At 34.4% G+C, this 19,963-nt stretch overlaps 1 pseudogene; it reads right to left on the bottom strand.

Annotated features, from left to right (window-relative positions):
- Positions 1-4,133: 4,133 nt before the first annotated feature.
- The window catches only part of LOC109214559, a 22,208-nt pseudogene continuing 6,378 nt past the window's right edge, over positions 4,134-19,963 (bottom strand).

Here is a 19,963-nt window from a genome sequence, read left to right as displayed (position 1 = left end):
TGCGGTTAGATTTCCGCTCCAGCGGAACCGCTAATGCGGACCAAGTTCCGCTTCTGCGTAACTTCCACTTAAGGGGCATGACCGCTTCTGCGGTCCAAAACTCGCACCCGCGATACCGCTCCTGCGGAGCTTCTTCCGCTTCCGCGAAGCCGCTTACGCGTCCAAACTTCCGCTTTTGCGGAATTGACCAGGTCCATCAAGGACCTCTTCTGCGACACCACAGCCGCATCTGCGGAACCGCTTATGTGGCTCCTTTTCCGCAGATGCGGAAATACCAGAAGCCAGATACATCAGACCTGCAACAAACATCAAAACCTCCGTTTAACCACCCGAAATCACCCCGAGGCCCCGGGACCTCAACCAAAAGCACCAACATGTCCTATAACCTTATTCAAACTTGTTCGAATCATCAAAACACATCAAACAACGCTAAAACCATTAAAACACATCGGATTCAAGCGTAGATTTATCAAATTCTTCCAAAACTTACATTCGATCCGAAACCCAACCAAACGACGTTCGAATGACCTGAAAATTTGCAGACAAGTCCAAAATCACCTAACGAAGCTACTGCAACTCTCGGAATTCCATTCCGACTCCCGGATCAAAATATCACCTATCAACCGGAAATCGCCAAAATACTAACTTCGCCAAAATAGGCTAACTTCTTCAACGGACCTCCAAAATTACTTCCGATTGCGCTCCTAAGTCTTAAATCATCACCCGGAGCTAACCAAATCATCGAAATTCAATTCCGAGCCCTCTAACTCACAAGTCAACATCCGGTTGACTTTTCCAACTTAAGCCTTCTTAAAAGAGACTAAGTGTCTTATTTCTTAATAACATTACTCTAATTAAATTCTAACGCACCCAATATCGATAATAAAACATAAAGCAACATAATAAGGGGGAAACGGGGCGGTAACTCACGAGACGACGGGTCGGGTAGTCACAATAGTTCTTGAAATCCCTCCACGAAGGAGGCAATTTTTCAATCATAGCAGCTACTTGAAATGCTTCATTCACGACCATACCTTCAGTAATAAGGTCGTGAAAAATAATTTGAAGCTCCTGAACTTGGGTTCCCACAGTTTTGTTTTCTATCATTTTATAGTCTAGAAACTTGGCAATCACGAACTTCTTCAAGCATGCATCTTCTGTCTTGTACTTATTCTCAAGTGCGTCTCATAATTTTTTCGAAGTATTCATTGCACTATACACATTGTACAAGTCATCCTCTAAAGCATTTAAGATGTAGCCTTTGCAAAGAAAATCTGTCTGCTTCCACGCCTCAACAACCATGAACTTTTCATTATCCGGCATGTCCGCAGCAGGAACTGGAGGCTCTTCACTAGTGAATTTCTGCATACCAAGAGTGGCAAGCCAGAAGAACACCCTTTGCTGCCATCCGTTGAGGTTGGTTCCAGAATTTCCCCGGTTTCTCGGCCGGAGGAACAGCAGTGCGGCTTGACGAGGCTATCGTCGTTGCACTAACAGTCGCAGAAGGAATTCCATTCTCATTTGCCATTTCTTACTGTTAACAACAGAAGAGATCAATTAATGGCAAAACCAAAACAGTAAATAATACTGCAATTAATAAACAGTACTTAATAAAAACAACTGAAGTTTTTATATACTGTTTTACAGAAAAACGATGAAGTTTTTATGTTCTTCAAATCGTTTTTTGAATTTCAATACTCTGATGAAGTTTTTATATCTTCAAATCAGAATAATAAAATTCAGACAGAATACAGAATATAATTAATAATTTTCTTAAGATTGTTATCAATATGTATTGCTGTAAATAAATTAAATAATAATCTTTCTGAAAACAGAAACAGAAAATTTAGAAAACACTGAACTTTTTCAAAATAAATTCAGAAAAAAAACGTTGTAGGAACAAATCGAGCCCATTGAATACATAGTGTGTCCTTAAGGAAATTATTCCCCTCAAGTACCCGAGGTTCTGGAATATATTCTCCCAGGATAGAACGATTTAACTCACCAGTGTATCGGTACCTAAAACTCTGGTGATCGGCGAACCACTCGATGGTCGTAAAACACACTGGAATATTTTGTGCAGAAGAAGAAGAAGATTCAGAAAATTTCGTAAGTAAATATTCTGGGATTTGAAGGTGTATTTATAGCCAATTTCGGTGTTGTTTCTGAAAAGGTTTGCAACCTTTCAGAACTGTCATGGCTGTTGGAACAGGTGTGCCACTGTTTCAGAACAGCCATGGCTGTTGGAAATTTTTACGGGAAATTTAAAACGGATTTAAAATAATTCGGGAAATAAAAATGGGCCGGACCGGACCGGGTCGTGGGTCACTGGTTATTTTGGATTGAATTTTCTTCAATTAATTTAATTAATTAATTAAATATTTGAAAAGAATTTTGTCCAAAAAGATTAATCAATCAATCTTTGACAAAGCCGAAGCCGGAGCCGAGCGACAACGGCACGAGGCTTGCCTTCTTCTTAGCTCTTTAAGAGCTAAAAGATGAGCTTCTCAATATATACACCAAGACTTTCTTTCTTTCTACCAATGAGGGACGAAGTGCATTAGTGAACTCATTCAAAATTTCACTTCCCTCCATTTCTTTTCCCACTATTTTCCATTCACCCTTCTTTGTTATTAAACAAAATCCAACAATATCGACGGCACATAGAACTTATAAAGCTGAATACAAGATCTGGCACAAGGAGCACGCAATTTCTAGTGTGAAAACGGGGCCAAAGACTTAAATATATATGTCCCAAAAATGTGTATTATAGGAAGGAGAGCACATGCCTTGTAAATTCATCCTAGAGCTGAAACTAGGGATGTATAACCCGAACCGAAAAATCGCACCAAACCGAAAAGTCAAATCAAACCGATTAAAAAATTCGATTCGGTTTGGTTTGATTTGGTTTGGTATTGAATAAAAAAACCCGAACCAACCCGACATATAAATATATAATTTATATATATATTATTTAAGATTTTATATAAAAATTTCTTTAAAAAATGTCTAGAAACATTTGGGATTCTCTTACGGGATATAAATTTTAATAGAATATGAAGTACTCCATATTCATTGACCTTAAATAATGGGTTATATGATCAGTTTCTTATCAAGTGTTACTAAAATACGTCTATCTCTTTGTTCTTACATATTCATATCATATGTTAAGATGTATTAAATTCTTATATCTTTTTCGAATGTGAAGTGGTTATTAATATTTAGGTATCATATTGATTTTATGTTTAATTACTTAATTCGGATAACCTGAAAGTGTATATCAACGAAAAATTATTGTCAGACAACTAAAAAAATAAGTATTATGTGTTAACTAATGGAATTCTCGCATAAGAATATTTTAATTGATAATATGTTTGTCAACTTTTTATATTTTTACTAAATAGATGTATACGTATCAAATATTTAACAAAGTAAGATTGAAATAATATGTAAGTAAGAAAAAACCCGAAAACCCGAAAAATCAGACAAAACCGAACCAATCCAAACCGATATAGTTGATTTGGTTTGGTTTTGATAAAAATCGAACCAGCCCGGTCCATGTACCCCTAGCTGAAACAAAGGAAAAATATCAAAACTTACCAAAAAACATATCTTATACTAGAACTATTTTCTTCATAGCCATACATAAGTCACCCAAAAAGTACGAAGGGAAACAAAAGAATTGTATTACACTGACCACTTAAGTCTCTTTTAAAAGTGTGGGAGAAGGGGAAGGGTTTTACAGAGGAAATCTCCCATTTTTCCTTCTCAAAACAAACATTATATTTATGGTGTCACGCACCAACAATATGAAGAATAAACTTACAATATTACTAAGAAAAAATAGGATACGGAGTAAAATTATTATATAAAAAGGGGTAAAGGTTAAGATATGATTATTTAATAATAAGAAAGGGCAAGATGAGAGGAAAAAATAAGGTAACGATGCCATCGCACCAAATCCGTCGTTCCTAAAAGTGGGACTTTTCGTCATTACGTAACGATGAATTTAACGATACGATACAATAAAATTTAAATAACAATCAAAACAAACATTATATTTAAAATAACAATACGATACAATACAATAGATAACAACCATCCAAACGAATTGTTAAACTCTAATAATATTCTCAGTGGAGAGGAGAATTAAGGCCTTCTTGAGAAGACAATGAGTGAACATTATAATGTCTTTTTGATGGAAAAGATTGTAGTGTTTTCCTAAATGAAGGCCTTTTACAAAGATGTTGAAGAGTTTTCTTTGTGTAAAATGTGTGTAAAACTGGTAAAGCTCTTTCCTTTAGTTTGAGAACTGTGTAGAAAAGCAATCTGAATGATATTAGAATAGCAATTACAACACCCAAATCCCACCATTTTGAATGTTTAACTGAAAATCCAAGCACTGAGCTTATGATTACTTCACCCTTCAGCTTCATAGTTTGATCACCTGGGATTATACCCTCAAACTCTAGTCCTATTAAATCGTTCTTGTATGCTCCCTAGCATTAAAAAATCAAGAGAAAAATTGTTAAAAGGAATATATAGAATGAACCTATTAACTTATATCCACATTCAAAAAGGGCAGTCCAGTGCATAAAACATTTCGCATTCACGCAGGGACCGGGCAGCGGTGGAGACAGGATTTCCGCTAAAAGGGTTCCAAAAGAGAAAAAAGTTAAAATAGATTGTAGTTAGTGGGAGTTGAACCAGTGACCTTACAAAAGTTTTGAACCCCCTTGACCAATAAGTTATGATTCTAGACTGTGTCAAGGGGATTTAAAGCATAACATATAGAAATAAAAAGCAGGTTTGCCATATATATAATGTAATTTTTCGGCGAGTCGGGGTTCGGGTGAACCCCTTTCTATCCCCCTAAATCTGCCCCTGGAAGGGCCGCGCACCCCTAGGAGTGATGTAGATAGTCTAACTTAATGCAAGCATTAATAATTGCTTCCACGGCTCGAACCCGTGACCTAGTTATAGGACACATGGAGATAACTTTACCGTTACTCTAAGGCTCCCCTACAATTTATATTCATCGTCAAAGTTATGAATTTACAGTTTAACATGTCATAGAAGATTACTTGATTTATTTTTCAGGTTACGAATTTCACTTATTATTAGTAGTTACCTGCAACTGCCTTTTAAATCACGACTTAGATATTTAGGAGACTATATTGGACAACCAACTAATGTGTAATCTTAACAAGTTGTTGTATAATTTTATGAGTTAGAAATTTTACCTGTAAGGCCCATGACATGTAATTAACATATGAAACAGGGTATTTCCAAAACACTTTTGGAAGATCAGGGATTAGCCTGAAAAAGCCAGCTGATGCCATCATAGTTCCCTGTACGTAACAAAAAAATTATACCAAAAGAAGAAAAAAAATTAAATCATAAACTTTGGTATATATACAAAGGATTTAAGCTATATATACTAATGATTTGAAGAATTTTTTACAGTCAGTGCAATTTAAATGGTTGTAATAGGTTTTCGTTCTAGTTTCTAGGTTACCATATCCGACTTGATATGAAGAGTTAACAACATCATTGTATGTGAATTTTACCAAAATGAAAAATCTATGCACTGTCAGTAATAGAACTTAAATCTTTCAAGAAAGGAATGGAACAAAGAATGTGAAGAGTTAACTATTATTGTAGGTCAATTCTACATGATGGTGTAAAGAACCTATAATTAATTGTCAGTGAATAAAACTTAAACGCTTTCAAGAAAAGACTACAACAAAGAATTTTTACTTTATTCATCAGATAATATAGTATACTATCAGCAAAGATTATAGTGAAACAGTAAGTATTCCTCCATCTAGTGACGGAGCTACGTTTAACTAAGGGGTGCCAACTGACACCTTTTCGCTGGAAATTACACTATGTTGCTAGATAAAATTTTTTATTTTATGTATATATATATCGAATCCCCTTGGCTTTTTTGTATGTTTAATCTTTTATATTTTAACACTCCTGAGTAAAAATACTGGTTCCACCATTGCCCTCATCTAAAGGTCTCGGGTTCGAGCTTTAGGTATGGAGTCTGTTTTGATAGGGAGCGTTTTACCCTAAATTGAGACTTCCTAATGCGAATCTGGATTAGTTAGGTCTCAAAGTGGATGCCAAACACCAAATGAGATACAAAGGCAAGATAGAATATTTGATACTTACAAGAAGTCGAGCACCAATAACAAGTCCCATGATAAAATTGGGAACAAAGCAAGCCACAAGCATCATGCAACTTTCAACAACAGCAATGGAGCTCAAGAGATCAATGGAAGCATACAAAAAATGGAAGAAGCCAGGGTGAAACTTCACCAAGTTGTATGTGATGGCTGCTGAGCACAAAGACATAATAACTAGAAATGGGAACGAAGAAATGAAGTTTGAAAGAATGAAAACTCTAACTCCATAGTGTCCACTCTTCCTTTCTTTGATAAATATCTGCAAAAAATAAATTGTTAATATTCAAATGATATAATGAGCTTTTTTATCCATATTCAAGTATAGAAAGTTAACATACTTAGTGAAATCCTATAAGTAAGGGTATGGGATGGATAGTGTGTACGCACACCTTACCTCTACCTCGTGGAGGTAAAGAGACTGTTTCCGATAGAAAGCCCCTCATATATACAATCCAACATGGCGTTCTTAAGCACTAACAGTAAGAATTTTTATACTGTGTGTATATCTTAATCTCTTATATTCAGTAATTTGCCTTATTTTCAGGTTACTAATTTTATTTTTTACAAACATTTACCTGTATATCTTTTCGGACATGATAGTTCTTTTATACTATCAGTGTGTAAAAGTTAAATCATACTCCCTCCGTTTCATATCAAATGAGGTACTTCCTCTTTAGTCTGTTCCAAAATAAATGATACATTTCTAAATTTGGAAATAATTCAACTTTAAACTCTTCATTTTACCCTTTATGAGAAGCTTTTATGACCACACAAAAGTCATGGCCCCACAAAGTTTTACCCCTTAAACGTTTAAGACCACAAATTTTAAAAAGTCTTTCTTTTTTTCCCTTAAATTCCGTGCCGAGTCAAACTATCTCATTTAATTTGAAACGGAGGGCGTACTAATAATGGTTAGTAGTATTTGTCCTTTTTAACAGTATTTCTGATACAAAAACTTTAGTTTCATGGATAAAAAGGAAGAAGAGAGCAAAATCACAACACAGTTATACTTAGGTATAGGAAAAAAAAGCAAATATTATAAGCCCAATGTCTAGCTAATTAATCTAAATTGTAATTTACGTTGCTCAAACTTTTCAAAAATGTCGTTGAGAACGCTTTGGATCCTTCAAAAGTAGTATATTTTTAGAGGATCTGACACAGGTGCAACAACATTTTTTGAAAGTCCGAGACAATATCAACAACAATATACTCAATGTAGTTCACAAATAGTGTTTAAGGAGGGTCGTGTAAGGCCCCCTGAAAATTTTCACTCAAAACCCGAGAACTGGTAGCGTCAAGTTAGGAATAGGTGCTTGAAATTTGTAACGCGGATCGGACCCTGGACTGATCTATGATTAAAAAGTTAAGGGAAAATGTTTTCCCGAAAAGTGCGTTTATGCGGCACATAATAGCTATGCGGACCGCATAGTCGCCGCAGAGTCAGACAGTTCGATGGAAATTTTGAGGTCATTTATGCGGCCCATTATGCGATCGCAAATCAATATGCGGGCCGCATAGTCATCGCATAATCCCCTTGGAATTTTGCGAGGGGCAGTTCTGCGTTGCACTATGTGGCCGTAGAACAGGTATGCGGACCGCATTCCTGTCGCATACTCGGGCAGTTTGTTCAGGTTTTTGAAGCTATTTTTGCGGTCCATTTCGCTGGCCGCATGTCAGTTATGCGACCGCAGATCTGAGTCGGGGCTCCAGATTTTTAAATTTTAAACCCGACCCCCTGTCGTTATATCTTATGCAATGGCTCATTTTGAGCCTATTTCCTGGTGCTTTTAGAGTGAGAAAGAGGGTCTAAGAGAGAGGAAATGTCTTTCATCAAAAATTGCTCCACAAATTCTTGTTATAACATTGAAGATAATCAAGTGAGGCACCTAAATCTTCGTCCCAGGAGGTAAGACTTCATCACCTCAGCTCTTAATTATAAACATAGCTATAAGGAGTCGTCAGTGAGGTAATTCATGGGGATAAGGGTGATTACATTGCATGCATGTGTTCTTAGAAGATATGAGAAAATTATAAATAGAGAGGAATGGGGAATGGGTTGGTGTAATCTTGCATAAAAGGACCATAAGACCTTAATGAACACTCAATGCTTGATAAAATGCTCAAGTGAGCTAAGATTATGACCTTCTCCTGATTATGGGTTCAATTGTGCTACATTGCTTAAATAGATTGAAGTTGCGAACATTTCGGAACATTATAGGATTAAGGAAAGCTCAATTGAGGTATGTATGGCTAAAACCCTGTCTTTTTGGAAATTGAACTCCGTTAGTGTTTGTGTAAATGCGGTAAGATTAAAGTTGTATTGTTGTATTGATTGTTATTTTACATGAATTGGTGTCGCAACTTTATATACGTGAAAGATGTGTCTCAATATGATCAATGTGCTATTCTTGATAACTTGAAAGGTGCGAAGAATATGAATCATGTATCGAAATGCTTAGACCTTAAATCAAGATTGAAGTTATGTTTGTTGTGCCATCTATGTGAAGCCTTATCTATGCTTACAATTTAAATTGCTCTTGAGTGCACCTATTATTCTAAATTGTAAAGCTAATATTGAAATTGGGAATGATGTGAAATGTGGCCTAGTGCCAAAAATAATGTGATAGTTGTGGCCCCAAGTGCCTATGAAATGATATATGTGAAACAAAGATTGAAACGGGATGAGTAATGAGAAGTGCACAACGCCTTGGTAAGGCGGCCTAGCCGATCGGGTCGAGATCAGACGCCATGCCGCACACATGGTGGTATTATGCTGATATTGAATTCCGGAAAAAGGGAAAATGAGATTGTGATTGGAGTATATGTCTCAAATGAGGCAAACTAGCCGATCAGGTCGAGATCGGACTCTGCTCAAGATAGCGGTGGTATTGTGAACAATGATGAATAGTGTGAAATGCCCCAAAACTAAAAGCTATGAAAAAATAATTTGAAAATTGTATAATTCTTTTATTTGATAATGTGGTGATCGTCTAAAGTTTTGAGTTGTACTTGTGATTTCCTTACTTGTATGAAAGTTCTTTCTAACTAGATGGTGTTTAGTTATACATACTAGTACTATTCCATGGTACCAACGTCCCTTTTGCCGGGGCGCTACATTTTTAAATGAATGTAGGTGGCTCCATAGAGGACAATGCCGATCGCGCGTAGCGGAGTGTCCTCCTTTCATGGACGTTAGTACCTTGAAAATTAACGTTAAGAAAAAATTAAATATACGAATATATTTAAAAATAATAAATAAAATAATATTAAGTTATTTTATTTATAAATAAAATACATAATTAAAAATATACTATGTAGTATATAATATAGAAGGTATTACATAAATATGAAGGTTTATATAATATCAAGGGTATAATAGACTTTTCAAGTAAAATGTGATTTTTGTGATAACTATAGCAAAGTAAAATGATTTTTGTGTAACAAAAGAAAGAAAAGTGACTTTTGTGTAATGAAAACAAAGTTGAATGATTTTTACGTAACAAAAAAAAAGCGACTTTTGGGTAACAAAGACAAAAGTTCAATGACCATGGATAAAATTATCTCTATAATTTGCTGAGAAAATAACAAAAATGGTTCCTTATGTTTGGGGGAAGGTTCAAGATGGTCCCTTAACTATAATTCGGAGCAGTTTTGGTCCTCCAAGTTTGTCAAAAGTGAGAAAATAGCTGCATCAGACTCCGGAAACAGACTAGAAATAGTAGGACGGTCCAGTGCACTAAGCTCCCACTCTGCGCGGGGTCCAAAACGAACTGGGCCGCAAGGATCTATTGTACGTAACCTTACCCTGCATTTCTGCAAGAGGCAATTTCCACGCCTCGAACCCGTGACCTAAAACTGCACCTACCAAATATGACGTGTTAAATTCTACTCTTTTTTATGGTGCGCATTACTTTTAGCAATCAGAATTTTGTTAAATGTTTGAGTTTGACAAAGACCAAAAAGCTCATTTTTGACACATTTAAGGGATTAAAACTGCACAAGAATATAATGGTGGCAATTTATACGCCAATCTTTATCCCATTTTCCTCTTCATAAAACTTACAACAAACATATATATAAACCACCAGATTTTTTATTTGAGATCAAAATTGGATCTGCAAGAAAAATATGATTTGGGAGCTTGAATTCAATCATCTAAGAAAATAGAGGACAAAGCACAATGTTTGCGGGCAAAATTACACAATTTAAGGCTTTTTGTTTCTCTGGAAGAGAGTTGCGGTCTTGCATACAATGTTTTGTACTACAATATATCTTTTGCATCAGTAGCTTTGATATATCTTGCTGATATATAGTATTTCATGTCTATGTTCTCACTTCTTTTCATTCTTCTAAGGCTCTGGTTTTGATGTGATTGTACTTTTTAAATGACGTACTTTGAAAGTTGTACATTGTTTGGGCTTCAAATCTTATTTCTGCTTGGGCTCAAATCTTTGTACATTGTTTACGAGTTGTAGTTGTGTGGTCACATTTGTTAATTATCGATCGATGCTATTGTGATACGAAATATCATGCCATGAAACCTCGATATTGAACGATACACCTGTACTGCAGAGAAGTTCTAGCCTAGCTAAGTAAGGAATCGCATGAATTATGTACATGCTAATTTGGTATTGAAAACATATTTGGAATGGATGCTTGGTATTTTCTTGTATCATTGGTCACTAAGTTTTTCTTATCCATATAAATTAAATTCTACATAATGTGAATTATACTTGCTAACTAATTTGGTATTGTTCTATCTGATTTCTTTTACAGGATAGCACCAAAGGATATGGAGCAATTATATGAATATGATTTCAAGTAATATTTCCATTTAGTTATATGATCTGTCTATTTTACTTCTTAGCTATATCTAATGGCATTGCAAAATGCTACCACCAACCTTATTATGAGAGAGTTTGAGGTATTTTTTGTGTTACTACTTTATTAACTCTTGATTGATAATGTTGTTAACATTAGTGTTTGCATTGCTCTTACACCTTGCTTTATATTGAAAGAAGTTTTCAAATTTGTGTAATTTGGAAATTCTATTCTGATAGGACTGTCGTATTCTATTGTCTCCACTGGTAATAACACCAAGAAAAAGTGATCTATCAAGTAATTTTTTCAAATTGTCGTATTCTTTAGTAACTCACAAATTTTTTCACTCCTTTCACTTGCATAGTAAACAAATACGCCAAGCTTAGGACAAAAAGCATTTTGTCAATGCATATATGGGCGAGGCTTCGATTTTCATGACAGAACTCTATTTATTTCATTTGAATTTTTTCCTTCTTTTTTCTCCGGTATAAATAGAATAATTGTAACCTTCTTTCTTTTGTATTCTTTAACATTTTAATTAGCGAGCCAATAATCCAAGAGTTTTCCATGTTCTTATGCGAGATTTAATATGTCTGAGAAAAAACAATTCACCAGCTAAATTTTTTGAATTACTTCCTAAGAATTTTATTTGAGTTTAATTTTTTGACATTTGGAAAAAAAAAAATTGTAAAATGAATGTGTAGGAAAAAACAGAGGATAAGGTAGAAGACGGAAGGTATAGATAGTTTCACTTATATAAATTATTAAGAAAAATGATCAACTATCTCTAGAAAATAATAAATCTGCAAAGATTTAAATATTCCTGAAAATATAAAATTATATGATAGGAATAATATGGAGTAAAACTTGAAATTAGATTTGACCACTAATATCTTTCTAATATTCATATATATTAGACATATATTACTTATTAAAATAGTTTATGACCGCGCGAAGCGCCTAGTATTAAATAAAAGAAAGAAAAAACTTGTGAAAACTTACAATATCTGCAAGTTCGAGAACTCTAGTTTTTGCCCTCAATCTATGTTTAGAGCATTTGTATTTTTGAATAAGCCTTACTCTACACTCTGCTGTTGGAAGATAAACGAGTGAACCTGAGGACTCTTTGATATCCTGAATAGAAAGAATAATATACTTAATTTCCACAATTGTCATTTTTTATTTGAAGGTTTTGACCTATATTTTAGATGACATATTCTTTGAAAAGTAAATTACGTCGTAGAAAGTAAAAATCATGCTAAAAAGTTATTTCAGTGTAGGAAATTACTACATTGGAAGGCAAAAACCAAAAAGTACTCAAGTTTCTACTGGATGTAATATACAGAAAATTAATGAAAGTATATATATATATATATATATATGATCTAGCCAGTTAAATTTATTGTTTATTCTTCTAACCAATATACATACATTATACAATAATTATACAAGATACCAAAAATGATTGTCCTAGAAGTTTTTTCATTGTATTTAATTATATTGAAGGTTTTACGCATTTTTTTAAAATACAACAGAAACTGATAGGACTCACTTTTACCCTTTTCAAGACAACAATATCATAAACTACACTAATCTTTAACATAAATTATTAAATATGTCCCCAGTCCCCACATAATAAATACTGTATTTAATACTTGTACCACGTTTGGCCAAGCTCTTTTTTGGCAAATACTCCCTCCGGTTTACAATAGGTGTCCAATTTGCTTTTCATTTTGGTTCAAAATAAGTGTCTAGTTATGTAATCAAGAAAGAATTCAATTTGTTTTTACAAAATAACCCCTATGTACATATCCCTAAAAAGTTTTCTTACTCCTCACATTAAATGTTTAATTAGGGGTAGTTTAGTCATACTAGGTATTTTTGTATAAGATTTAGTATTTTCTTAATGGGCGTGTAAAAGCAAATTAGATACTTATTGTGAACCGGAGGGAGTAGTAATTTTTGTTTCTTTCTAAAAGTGTTTTTTCCCAACGTAAAGGTGTTTGGCCAAGCTTATAAAAGAAAAAAAAGAAGGTGTTTTCGAGAAAACAGAAACAATTTTTGATAAGCAGAAAAAACCAACTTCTCATACACGTAAAAGCATTTTTTATAAGCTTGATCAAATATTAATTAGTGCTAAAAAGTACTTTTTAAAATTAATTAGCCAAACAATAAATTATTTCTCACAAAAAATACTTTTTGAAAAGCAATTTTTAAAAATAAGCTGATTTTAAAAGCTCGACCAAACATGCTATAATATAAGTATTTTTTTCCCCTTGAAAATATCATAAATTTATACTCCCTCTGACTCATAATATGTGTCGTGATTCTCTTGTGCACGCCCCTTAAGAAAGAATAATTTTTGACTAATTTACCCTTATTAAATATTTTCTCAATTTATTTGGCATCTCTATTAATGACATTATCCATATTTTTATTAAATGTGAATGCAATTGATTATTAAGGGTAAAAAAGAAAAAAAAATAATCAATTTTGTCCTGAACTTTTAAACTGACATATAATTTGAGACAACTAATTTTAGTAACCACAACACATATGAGACGAAGGGAGTAGTAAAACGAGGGAACACCGTAAAAATAAAAGTGAAAAGACCTGCTACAATAGGTAAAAGTAAATTAATAGTATATAAATATTTTAATATCGACAATGTATATAACTAAACAACAATGGAAATGGTCCATACGTACATTTATTCTCTGCAAGACTGCGACCCAATTAAAGTGGCGGTAACATCGTCAAAGTCGGAATTAATGCATCGAAGAAAATGGTCAGCAGGATTTCTTCTTGTTGGACATGGAAATCCTGAATCAGCATAGAACTGCAAACATAAAATCAAACAAATATTACAACTTTGACCTATGCACAGTTTAATCCTATGCACACTTACTTTCGGATTTAAGTTATATACATTAAAAATTCTTTCAATTTTAATTCTATACATTGACGGACTAAAATATATTACGCAATTATGTCACTTAAAGGACAACTATATATAAACATGTTAGGACCGAAAAAATCAGGTGTCATGCGAAATCTAGCAAAGTAAACCTTGAACGACGATAAATCAGACAACAAAAGAGAAATATACCAAAAGAGACACAAACATTTAACGTGGTTCGGTCAACTGACCTACGTCCACAAAGGAGATGAGCAATCCACTATAATAAAAGGAGAGTACAAAATATCGAGAGAACAACCTCACGAAGAGGCAAACACAAGTGATACACTAACGCTTGTCCCGTAAAGTTCTCCCCCCTAAACACTACTCTCAAGCCCCCTATGGCTACATTGTGAATGCTACTGAATGAAAAGGAAGGATCTTCAATTTATAGAACTCCAAACCTTTTCCTACAAGAAAAGGGACTAGCCAAATATGGAAGAATTTACAATTCCTTTTACAAAAAGGAAAACCCAATTTAGGTAATTATATTGCCATTTTCCTTCAAGAGATAGGGAAACCAAATATTGTAAGAAAATTATGGCAAACACCTAATAATTCTCCCCCTTGGCCTGAATTTTCTGACAAAATAAACTTGATCCACCTTCTTCACATAGCCTTCAACAGGTCGCATCTCCAAATCTCCGCCACAAAGTTTGTCTCAACGTGCGTAGCACACCGGTCAAATTTCTCAAACAAAAATCACGATTATCGTCAAATATGTTGCAGCTAGGACTGAACCCGCCAAGATGAACCTGTCTTGAACTTCGCTCTGATACCACTTGTTATGTCGAGGAAGAGGCAAACCCGAAAATAAAGAAGATAAAGAACATCAAATTTTAACGTGGTTTTTACCTTCGATTTGAAGGGTTTTCCACGTTAAAATTTGGTGTTCTTTATCTTCTTTATTTTCGGGTTTGCCTCTTCCTCGACATAACAAAACCCTAGCTATAAAAATAATTGATTGCGTAGAAAAACGGTAAGCAACCTGCTATAATCAGTTAGAGTACAATGACGGTGTATATCAACAATAACAAATTTAGTGTAATCTTACAAGTAGGGTCTGAGAAGGGTACGTACGTTGCTAAAAAAAAGGAATTAGCAACGAACAAATTCTGTAGCTAAATAAAAAAATCCGTTGCTAAATCAATTTAGCGATAAATTAGCGATAGAATATCAAGAAATTGTGTTAGCTACGAGCAATTTAATGACAGATTAGCGACAAAATTCCTAGTTAACTTTTTTTTTTTAAAGTGGTAGTGTGTATGCAAACCTTATTTCTAATTTGTGAAAAGGCTATTTCCGATAATTTTGATTTTTTCTCCTATAGACCTTCGGCTCAAAAAATATATAATCGATATATAATCGCACCATTGTTGAAAAGAAATACAGTAATAACTACAGTACTGAGAAAGAAAATATAAGAGTAAAGCCAACTTGTCGTACCTCAACTGCCATTTTAGCTTCTCCAAAATATATCATTTCACGAGAAGATAGCAAGAAAAGATCATCAAATAGTGCAAAAACTTCACTACTTGGCTATGAATTGAGCATATTATTGTCCTTCCACCACATAATGCAATATTCTTAAGAACTTGAACAACAAAATAAGCTGAAGCACTATCAAGTCCACTTGTTGGCTCATCAAGAAACAATAATTGAGGTTTTGTAATAATTTCAAGTGCAATACTTAATCTCTTTTTTTCACCACCATTTATTCCTCTCAAATGCCAATTACCAATTAAATTTTCTACACAATCTTCTAACCGCCTCTCTGATATTACATTGTCCACAATCTTATTTAGTTCTTGTTTTGTTATGTTGCTTGGGAGTCTCAATTGAGCACTAAAAAAATGCTTATTTTGTGGGGATTATTTTGTCATTTTGTGACGGTTTTCAACCTCCACAGAATGTATTGTGGCGGTTTTTAAAAACGTCACAGTTATGAGTGCCACGAGCAATATCGCGATAGTTTTTTAGAACCCCGACGACAACCTCCTCAAATTAAAATTTTAATTTGTAGGGGATTTCAGTTCAATTAGTGGCGATTTATAATCTCCACAAAATAATATTAATGTTTAAAAAAATTACTTGTGGGGGATTATAACCCCCATAATATGATCTCACTGTTTCAAAAAATGAATTTTGAAATTAAATAAATAATTTTATTGAATAACTTATATTATATATCAAACTTCACTACAAATAACCATAATAACAATTAACAAACATCAGTTGTTCAAATTTCTATTAAACTAAACGAATACTAACTCCTGCAAGGTAACTAAAATATTTATTATTTGGAATGGAAACTTATAGTACTATGTATTTGCTTGGTGATTTGTATTGTTGTCACCCGATGATCCTCGTACTCCACAATTAAAGTAGACTCTCCATCAAGATCAAGCTGAAATAATGAAATTAAAATATTTGATGAGAAACTTGTAGGCCACTAGCATTTCTATTATACAATACATATTACATATAGGTAAAGTAGCAAATATATGTATTCTCTTGGTAGACAAAGTACCATACAAAGAACTAATCCCTTATCATCAGCTCATCTTGAAATTCCCAACTGTTTTTGTTAGAATGCATTCCTAGATAATCCTTTCATTTGAAGAGCACATAGTCAGTTATTACATCCCACACAATTTGCAGAATTGCTACTTAACTCAGCAGTATAGGCTCAAACAAATAGAGAGGCATGTGGTTTTCATCTCTTCTGCATTCTGGACTTCTATTATTGCAAAAGACCAAGAATTTACATATGAACTTGCAAAGACAGAGCCGGGATTTTCTTATATCTCTTGTAGACTACATAAAAAAGAGGAATTACAAGATATTATATTTCCACTGGAATAGTAAAAGTCCTGCAAATTATGGTGAATATCCTTGAGGAAACCAAAATTATTAGAAAATTTAGGAAATAACTTTTTTCCAAATCTTTAATGGCGACTTAGACCTCTCCTGATTTCACTAATTCAGACTTCTAACACTTCACAGTGACCAGCTTCAGTGAAAATCCCAAGAGAAGGCTAACAACTAAGCACTTTGACAATTACTTTATTAAGAGTCACAAAGCTTTTTTTTTTAATGAAGTTGAGTAAGAGTCACAAAGTTAAGACTGTCTTGGAGGACAAGTTTAAATCCCACAATTTTTTTTAGAAGTTGTTGAAACGCTTCATAAATACTGGGTTCTGGTTGATTAATCTTCCAACTCATAACTTATATATGAGAATAAATAGAGGCAGGGAGCAAGTTGGGCCTGAACACCACCGTTGTAAAATAAATAAAATAAATAAATAGAGGCAGGGGAATGAATATGTTATCTTTTAATGTAAGGACCGAAGTAGAAATGTATGTAGTACTCCAACATTTTAGCATCTTACATTTTCTTTTCCCTTTCAATTATCAAGACTCCTACTACAAGAGGTTGAGATTAATATCTTGACTGTTGAAAGGTTGGCCGAAATCTGATTGAGTGCCTGATTGTTTTCTTCCAGTAGATGTCTCGTTCCAAGTAATGTTGTAAGCAACAAAAACCGGGTAAGTTTGTGAATAGGAGCCAATTGAAAAAATGAGATGCACAAGATGAACAAAGAATCGCACAGAAGAAAAGGGAAACCATAAAGGAAAAAAAGGGCAATAAAAAAGAATATTTAAAGGCAATCAATTCTCGGCAAAATTTTTACCAAATAAAAATCTTCTAGCAGTTAAATTTGCCACTTGATTTAAAAAAGGGCATTATGCAGAAGTTGTTAGAAATTCACACGGAAAGAGCTTAATTACATATTTATTTTCACGTATATCATCACAAAACTCAGTTGCATAAACACCACTGCCTTTCTAGCTTTGAAATAATATTACTGCCAAAATCCATGTTTCAGAAGAAATTACATCTGGCGAAGCTACACAAGCAGAGTTATGTTTCACAATGATATTTTCTCCTATCTCATAGCAACATAAGACGTCAGTAAAACACTTAAAATATGCTATTTAAGAATAAGACATTTCACTTATAGACAATGAACTTGGTAACAAATGCTACTTTGTTTTCCGTAGAAGCACAAAATGGTATAAATAACACAAGAATTTACTGAAGCAAAAGAAAAATAATATAATCATGAGAATTAAAAGCAAATATTCAACTGCAAAAATGAAAATACCTTCTGCAAACGTTAAGTTGCTCTTAAAGAAGTGGTTGTCCATTAAGATATAAGATACAAAACCATATATGCAAACGTTGACCTTGATTTCACTCACGCAACATTCTTACATGCACGTGTCCTAAGGATCTGCCATGAACATATATCCATAAGTATCACCTTATTTTACATCATAATTAGTTAATTACACATAAATATAACATGATAATTATCTCTCCAGATTAGCTACTGATCAAAACACATAATTTCATAACTTCTGTTTGGAAGTATATCTCTCCACATCTTCTAGCCTCATTCCATGTTCTTTTCTACTTTGACCTCATAGTTTCTTTTTTGTGTTTCCTTTCACAAATACTCAATCCTTCACATGTAAGAGTTATATCACTTAAGGTAAAGGGGGGGGGGGGGGGGGGGGGATGGTAACTTGCACTATCACTTTCCAGCAATTTGTTGAGTCTCAAGGTACACACATTAATTCAACCCAGAACTGGGAGGTGCAGTTGCTGGAAACTGAGAATCAAATATGGTGATAAGAGTAAGGGACCGGTATCGATTGGCATCAACTTTCACTTGACAAAAAGTCAAACTTAGTTTGGAATTGATAATTGGAGCTTGATTACTGCTAGCCACCTTTGTAGTCCCAGGGATAAATCTAGAACTCCAAAATATATATAGACTAGGTGCATATGATTCTTATGGTCATGTGCGACCAGTTCACAGTCAAGAACAAATGATGTTGCAGAACATTACCAGATTATAAATACAGCTTTATATGACAATTCAATAGGATATCGAAAAATAAAGTTGAAAATAAAAGCTCTGTTTTCATCAAAAAATAAAAGCTCTATAGTATTTTGAATGCATAGAGAAGTCCAAAGTGGTTGAAATAGCATTCTCCGTTGCCACACGAACAGTTAAAGGGTCTGAAAATAAGACTTAAAACATTTAATCTTCTTGAAATTTAAAGAGAAAACCTCTGGAGTTGTAGTATCGGTTCTCAAAACCAAAGCTATGTTCATCGGGCACTCGTCTGAGCACACGAATCCATACTCCTTATCTGAATCTGCCAAACACACTGTCACGATCCCAAACCCGGTCATGATGACGCCCAACACAATTGCTAGGCAAGCCCGACCATTTACACTCTCAATCCGAGCATGAAGCTCAAAACCAATTTAATTTAAATATCTTTAACAGTAGTGAAGCTATAAGTTTTAGCTGATAAAATATACAAGCCAAATATCCCAATAATACTGAGAAACCTCCCAAAGACCTGGGGGTCATGAGTCTAGAGCCTCTAACAATATAGTATAATAAGACTGTAATAGTACATAGTACAAAATATGCGGAAAGACAAATAACAAGGGATAGGGGAGAAGTCGGGTCCTGCGGACGTCAGGCAGCTACCTCGACAACTCCGAATGAAACTCTGAAGTCAGCAGAAAGCTCAGCTAGCTCCCGAAGTACCTGGATCTGCACACATGGTGCAGGGAGTAAAATGAGTACTTCCAACTCAGTGGTAATAGACATGTATAATGACTTGAAAGTAGGAATTCCCAATATACAACAATGTGAAGCTAAAACCAGTACTCCTACACACTTCACAGTGTAATAACAAGTAGAGACAGATACAACAGATATATATATATCAATGCATGAATGCAATGCACATGACCGCTACGGCGCGTAGCCCGATCCATGGGTACCCGGCGCTCACTGTGGGGGGTTCAGACTCCGGAGGGGCTCCTACAGCCCAAGCGCAATATCAATATCACACCCGCTGCGGCGTGCAGCCCGATCCATGCATAGTCATGAATGCA

This window comes from Nicotiana attenuata, unplaced genomic scaffold (assembly GCF_001879085.1).
Source record: "Nicotiana attenuata strain UT unplaced genomic scaffold, NIATTr2, whole genome shotgun sequence".
NCBI classification, from domain to species: domain Eukaryota; kingdom Viridiplantae; phylum Streptophyta; class Magnoliopsida; order Solanales; family Solanaceae; genus Nicotiana; species Nicotiana attenuata.
This window is presented reverse-complemented; position numbering and strand designations above follow the sequence as displayed.